The sequence below is a fragment of the Solanum dulcamara genome, chromosome 9, assembly GCF_947179165.1.
Source record: "Solanum dulcamara chromosome 9, daSolDulc1.2, whole genome shotgun sequence".
Classification (NCBI taxonomy): domain Eukaryota; kingdom Viridiplantae; phylum Streptophyta; class Magnoliopsida; order Solanales; family Solanaceae; genus Solanum; species Solanum dulcamara.
In genome coordinates this window covers 8783193-8791087 of record NC_077245.1, presented here as the reverse complement: position 1 = coordinate 8791087, position 7895 = coordinate 8783193, and positions in this window count along the sequence as shown.

Genomic DNA, 7895 nt, shown 5'->3' with positions numbered 1-7895 from the left:
TACCGTGTCGGAACGTGACACCCGATCCAAATATATCGTGTCGGAATGTGACACCCAATCCAAATATACCGTATCGGAACGTGACACCCGATCCAAATATAATTAATTTATCATTCTTCATGATTACATTCCACTTCATTAACAATATTTCATCAAGCCTTCTTTATTCAGTGCACCATTTTTGATAGGACAAGTTCAAGATTATGAATTTCATGGCCTCGGGATTTTAGACCAATCACAACAACATATCAACCATCCAAACCACAATAATTAAATGCGTAGTAAACTTCACACATATTACTCAATGAATATCAATCACTATTAAGAGTCTATCTATGATATAGAATAAAAACCATAACCTACCTCAATCTAAGAACCGAATCCAAGCAAGCTAATTTACGAATGTCTTTCCTTCCTTCAAAGCCTCACGTTTCCAATCTATCAATTATACAATATTTATAAGTAACTAGTCCGTAGACACCAATATTATTTACATATTTAACCTAGACCCAACAACTCACCCAATTCTATAATCAATTTCTTAAAATCTCAAGCCTAGAGTTAAGTCTTAATTCCTCCAAATAACATAAATTTAATGGTATTCATATAATACAATACACCTACTATTTAATTACCTACCTCAATATATTAAAACTTGAATTAAATTGTGATAATTATGAGAATATCTGAAACCAAACCCAAATCACACAAAGAATTTAACTACAAAATGCAGTACCTAACTAAGAATTTAATATATATCATCACCCTAAATATTAGCCTATAATCATTATTCAATTGACCAAAAATCTTGTAGAAAATTTCCAACAGTACGCATGCTAACTTCCAAGTTCTTTTTACAATTCAAGTTTAATATTATAATATAATGTCCTCTACCCATTTACACCCTTACAGAAATTAAGGTTTGAATTTAGGGATAATGAATCTTACCTAAAGCAATTCAGGTTTGTGTCCTGTTGCGCCGAAGTCACTGGCGAGAACTCTCTTTTGTTTTCCTTCTAAATTTTGACCCAAAAGTGTAATCCTACTAACTTATTTTAATAAATAAAATGGTATAGGGTATTAAATAAATTATTAACTTAGCCCCCTACTTAAATTAGTTATTTAAATTTACCCCTCAACTAAATAACCTTAGTTATCAATTAGTCCAAAGTACCCATTAAAAAATTATGGGGTGAGTCTTTTATGAAATAAAAAGCCCTATTATTCAAAAGGACCATTAAGGGTCGTTACATCCCTAATCCCTAATCTCTCTTCAATTTATCTATACTTTTTTCTCTCTATTCCAACCTTTTACTTCTTCTATATTCTTTTCCCCTCTCTTTTCTATGGTTGTATTTTCTACTTGCCTCATTAGACTTATTTTTGGCAATTACTATATGCAAAAACCATAAAGATGGAATATAAATTTTAATTTTTGAAGTTATTTGTATACACCTTAAATAAAAAAGAGGAAAAATATTATAATTGTTATATACTTTAGTAAAATCCAGCTAAATATAAGAACTCCTTCATCACATTTTTTACTCTGCAAAAAAATTAAAACATGGTTATATCAAGCGATTTTCATTGCAATACCTATGATCTATATATAAAATACACAAAAACAAAACAATAAAAATGGCTTGAAAGTAAACATTGTAGATGAACTATAAAGTAATATTGAATCAATTTTACAAAACTTCTACTCCAACTTGTGTAACTTTTTATATTTACTCTAATTTCAACACATAGTATGAAAAGAATTTAAAAACCATTACAATTTAGTTGGAATTCAACCAGAGATCACACACATATATATATTTAGATTGGAAAGTGGGTGGGCAAGTAGAATATTGGAAAGAACGAAAAATAAGCAATAAATTACATATAATTTGACACTTATAATGGTATAATTATTTCTAATAACGGTTTGGAAAAATAATACAAAGAGATTTTATTGAATTTGTCAAGAAAAATAAAAGTGGAAATATAAACCAAAACAGCCGTTTCTGATTTAAAATGATAATACTCTCTTACAACTTTATTTTATACTTCTTTAAGCCATTAAAACTGTTTTGTTTTTTTCAATTAAATTGAATCTCTCTTGCTCTTCATTATTAATTAAATAAGGTTGAAAGATTATACTAATAATAAAGAAAGGAAGCTCAACAGATTTGAGATATTATGATGTAGTTTTTAGTGTTAATAAAAGCTTTTAATGATAAGGCTAAAAAATTATACTAATAATAAAGATAGGAAGCTCAAGAAATTTGAGATATTATGATGTACTCCCTTTATTCCATATTAATTAAATTTCTAAGGTAACGCACATATTAAGAAAAATATTCAAGGATAAAATTTGAACCATATTTTCCTCTATTACCCTTTTGTTTAATCAACATCATAAAGATGATTAAATGTGAAATCATAAATACAAATAATCATTTATTAGATTATAACTTTGTAAGTAGTGTAGTTTACTCCTAGGAAATTACAAACCTTTAAATATGGAAAGGTTAAACATGAAAAAAGTTTCAAACATTTCTCTTGAACTTTGAATAATTCGACTATTTTGAACAATGAAAAAAGCTCTAGAAATTCAGTTAATATGGAATAGAGGGAGTAGTTTTTAATGTTATTAAAAGCTTTTAGTGAAAAATTTGCAATAAAAAATCCATGGTGATAATTCATGAATTTATATTAAGATATTTTTAGGAAGGAAAATGTCAAAAAAAGATAATTATTTTTCTTGATCATAGATAGATGGCACATCACCTTGATTATGTTTAGATTTTTATTATATGTAGTTATAGATTAAATAATAAAGAAAAAAACACTAAGAATATTAAAATATATTATAATTTTATAATTTATAATTGAAAGAAGGTGAAAAAAGAGAAAATAAATAAATTTATTCAGAGTAAAACTTCGAGAGGTGTGAGTTATGGATAGTTACTCTTTATAAATTGGCATGGGAAGAGTTTTTGTTGTAAATGTTCCTTCATTAATAAAATATTTATTTGTAATAGATTAAGTAATTCACTTTTACAATACAATGATTAATTTAAATAAGAAAAAAAATCTCAAAAAAAGATAAATATGAATAAATATCATAGAGAGGTGCCACATCACCTTGTCTATGTTTTCCCTTTATATTATATGTAGATTTTATCATTTGTAGGTTTATCATTCAAACTGTGGATGTATGAGATTATGTAACGACGGAAAATGATACAATCTATCCAAACATTGTATTTAAAAAATAATACAATATGATATAATACGATATAACGCGATATATAATGAAACAACACATAACAACCATTCAAATAAAGTATTAGTCCACGATAACTTTTGAAATTTCGGGGTCTAATTAATTTTTTAAATAATTTTCTGGCTATAAAATATTTTATTGAGGATAAAAGTGAAAATTTAAAATTAAATTATTTTCAAGTATAGAAAGATGATATTTTCTTTGAAATACACTTTAAAAAAAAATGTGTCAAATAAATTTGGGAAGATGGAGTATTACTTTGTCTATTCTTTAATTCCTAATTTTTCTGTCTATTATATAAAAATAAATATTTTTATATTTTATTTTTAACATCAATTATTTATTATCTAAGTCATTTTTCAAGATTTTTTGAAATACTAAGATTCGAACGTATTATGGTAAATATACATAGTTTATTTATTATTTCCATTATAAAGAAGTAAAGTAAATATCAAAAATATTTAATAATTTTAGCTCGTGAATTTATGCATAAATCCCATTTCTACATACTTTAACTATTTAATTCACATGTTCATATATGACTTTATTTTCAAAAATTGAATAACGTATATTTGTGATGTGAAATATTCGTTCGTATACCTCTCCTTCTACAAAATTAACGGCTCATCCAATTTCCTAAAACGAAAAGTTGAAACGGAAAAGCTAGCAAATCTTACATAATCCAATTGTTCTAAATATTGTACTAGTAATTTTTAGGGCAAAAAACTTAACTAGACAAAATAAGAACCTAATTAATCAATATATAATAATATTTTTAGTTTACATCTATATGGTAATAGTTTTTTTTTCAAAACACAAGATAAATTAAAAAAAGAAAAAAATCGGTAAAAAAATGGAACGTTTTTTTCAGCTAAATATATCCTAATCCCTTAAATTCCTCCACATTAGTTATTTACCTTTCATATTTATTTCACTCATTTATTGATACTTTCTCTCACATAAACTAAAAAGAAGTATTATAATCAAAATAAAACTCTTTTACCTTTTGTTTTCTAAAAGTTCATGGCAGATGTGAATTATTTGTCAATTTTAATTCATCACGACGGAAGATGGGATTCAGCAGCTATGTATTATGATATATATTTCGATTCCTGATAATGATATAGTATCTTTTTGTTTATATTTCTTGATTAAGGTTCTTGAATTAACATCAATTGATAAAGATAAAAATAAGTACCAATTATAAAGTTCAGAAATTTACAAGAAAATGTAGTTTAAGAGTCTTATGTCGGTTTGTATGTTACGAATATTATTTAAGGTACTAGTTAACTATTGTTTAAATTCAAAAACATATTTAATTAGTTGGTGCTTTGTTAGTTAGAATACTTTATATGTAATGATTTAAGTTTTTTTTTTTAACAACATACAAATACAAATGGAATACGATCGACAATAGGCGTTTTTTTAAATTATAATTTGGTTGATATTATGAATTTTTGGTGTTTTTGTGATTTATTTGTGATCACAAATTCATGTATACTTAATTAAAATAGTTAAATTCATGATTTTTAGTTAGTGTAGTTTTTGGTGTACGTGTTGGCGGATTTAATTTGATATTTTAATTATTATTGGTGAATACACCCTTATGATGGTTAAAAACATGATTTTTTTGGTGTACGTGTTGGTGAATTCAATAATTTTATAAATAATACCTATGTAGTAATGAGGTGATAAATTTTTTGATTATATTGTGATTTATGTGTTTATGATTGATGTTTTTTTGGATTATATACTGAGGAACAATTGGTGTATAACAATTTATAGTCATGGTTCATTTTAGGTGTACGCGTTGGTTCATTTTTTGGTGTGCATGTTGGTGTATTCAATAATTATATAAATAATATCTATGTACTAATGATGCTAATAATTATTTAGATTATAATAAGGTCTATATGATGTATGATTGTTGATTTAGTGAATATACTTTTATAATGGTTAGATAAATGGTCTTTTTTTGATGTACATGTTGTTAGACTTTAAATATAACACAAATGTAATTACCAATTTGATATGTGTTTTGATTATATACTTTTATAATGATTAAATTCATGATTTTTAGTTAGTGTACTTCTTGGTGTATGTGTTGGGGTACGTGTTGGTCTACGTATTGGTGGATTTAATTTAATATTTTAACCATTATTGGTGAGTACAACTTTATGATGGTTAAAAACATGATTTTTTTTGCTGTATGCGTTGGTGGATTCAATAATGTTATAAATAATACTTATGTAGTGATGAGGTTGATAATTTTTTAATTATATTATGATTTATGTGTTTATGATTGGTATTTTTTTGGATTGTATACTAATGAACAATTGGTATATAACGATTTATAGTCATGATTCATTTTTGGTGCACGTATTGATTTATTTTTTGATGTAAGTGTTGATTTATTCAATAATTATATAAATAATACATATGTACTAATGATGTTGATAAGTTTTTGGATTATAATAAGGATCATATGATATATGATTGTTGATTTGAAGAATATACTTTTATAATGGTTAAATAAAATGATTTTTTTTGGGTGTACATATTGTTAAACATTAAATATAACACAAATATAATTAATAATTTGATATATTTTTGATTATATAGTGGTTAATGTACATTTGTAACACTAACTTGTAATGTGACGCAAGTAGATATGTAAATTATAAGATTGAAGGAGTAATATTTGATGCGAACACCAAATATGAAGGATTGATTGCCACTATTGCTTCTCAATTAGGTGTGGACAAGAACATATTTGAGTTGGTTGAGCCTAGGGCTCTTTCTACCGGGGGTAGTTTTCATGGTGTGATTTCTTTGTAACCCTTTAAAAAAATTATGAAAATTCTGATAAACTTGAACAACTCAACAATGGAGGTATCAATTTTTTTTTAATGAAAATTAACGACGAACTTGTAAAGAGAGAGAAAAAATAATTTTTGGAAATTAACGATGAACTTGTAAAGAGAGAGATTTTTTTTTACAAATATGAAAAAGATATTATTAAAGTGAGTAAAAACAGCATTGATAGTAATAAGAGGAGAGACAAACTTTTTACCATTTATATAATCAATTTAAAAGATATAATTGAGACTACATTAATAGGCTGTTATTAATGAATATAAAAATAAAGAGAGAGAAAAAAGTTTATTCTGATTGTGAATCCAAAGAATCATTAATTAGTAAACCCTAAAAATTAACACTTAAATCAATAAAAAATGAGAAAAAATGGAATTAATAAAAATATACAAAAATAATTTTCAGGTGGGTAAAAACTACATTGATGATAATAAGAGGAGAGATAGACATTTTACCTTTGATATAAATATAAAAATAAAGAGAGAGAATTTTTTTTATATTTTAATTGGGAATCCAAAGAATCATTAATTATCAAACCCCTAAATATTAGCACGTAAATTAATAAAAAAATGAGAAAAACGGAATTATAAAAACATACAATAATAATTTTGAAAATTAATTTATTGTTAAGTTCTTAATTAAAAACTTTGTTTTGTAAATAAAAAAAAGTAAATGTATATATTGTTAATAAGGATCTTAAAATGTGTAATTTTTTCTAATTTTTGTCTCTATGAATTTATGATAAAAATAAAAAAAGTCCCGTGAACCTCATATCTTAAACAGTGCACGTGACACTTTTGAGAATGTCTCTAGTTTTCCCATGTTCTTTGAATCTATGCTTCACAACTATTTTTTCCATATATAATTGTTAAAACATAGTGAGATGTTACTAACGAAATTGCACTATTGTATCCGTGAATAATTTTTTTAATCATCTGTTACTCCATATTAGTCATCAAGATTATTAAAACTACTTGTATCATACACCCTTTTAGTATTAAATAAAGTAGAAAGAGATATTATAAAATAGTGGAAAAAAATACTATATATTTATAATTAATTAAGGAACGTGGAAACGAAAAAATGACAAATATTGGACGGAGGAAGTAGGATTTATTTAGTTTTTATCTCATTTCAACTAAGGATTTTGTAAACCATTGATCTAATACAAGCTGTATTTGTTCAAGTGCCTAATTATAAGAAGATAATTTAATTAATTATGATATATCTCAGTGGATTGTCAGGTGACATATATAGTGTGCAATGCACCGGACAACTAAGAATTGGTAAGTGTGAAAAATTTAAAATTAAATAAGTTTGTTTAGCATTCTTGATTACTGGAGTTCATTGGATGCACATTTCTGGATACTGACTTACAGCATAAAAAATTAACTCCTAGTTTATCCGTTTCACATATATAATAATCTAATCTAGTTACATTATTGTGGGATCAGAACATGGCTTTCTTGAGAACATACAATTAACATTTTATAATTAACTTACAATCTGTAATTCGATGAATAATTTGTGAATATATTTTTTTGTACGTGAAATGCATTTTTCTTGAATTTAGTCGGGTAAGATGTTTATAATGCACCAAGTTTATCAACTCTAGAGTTATTTTCAGTGTGATTATTTCTTTAAAATAAATTTGTAACTGTAAAATTGATTTTATAATAGGTGAATTTGTATATTTCATGAAGACTTATTCCGTAAAGTAAATTATTGAGCTTATAATTTCATTGTG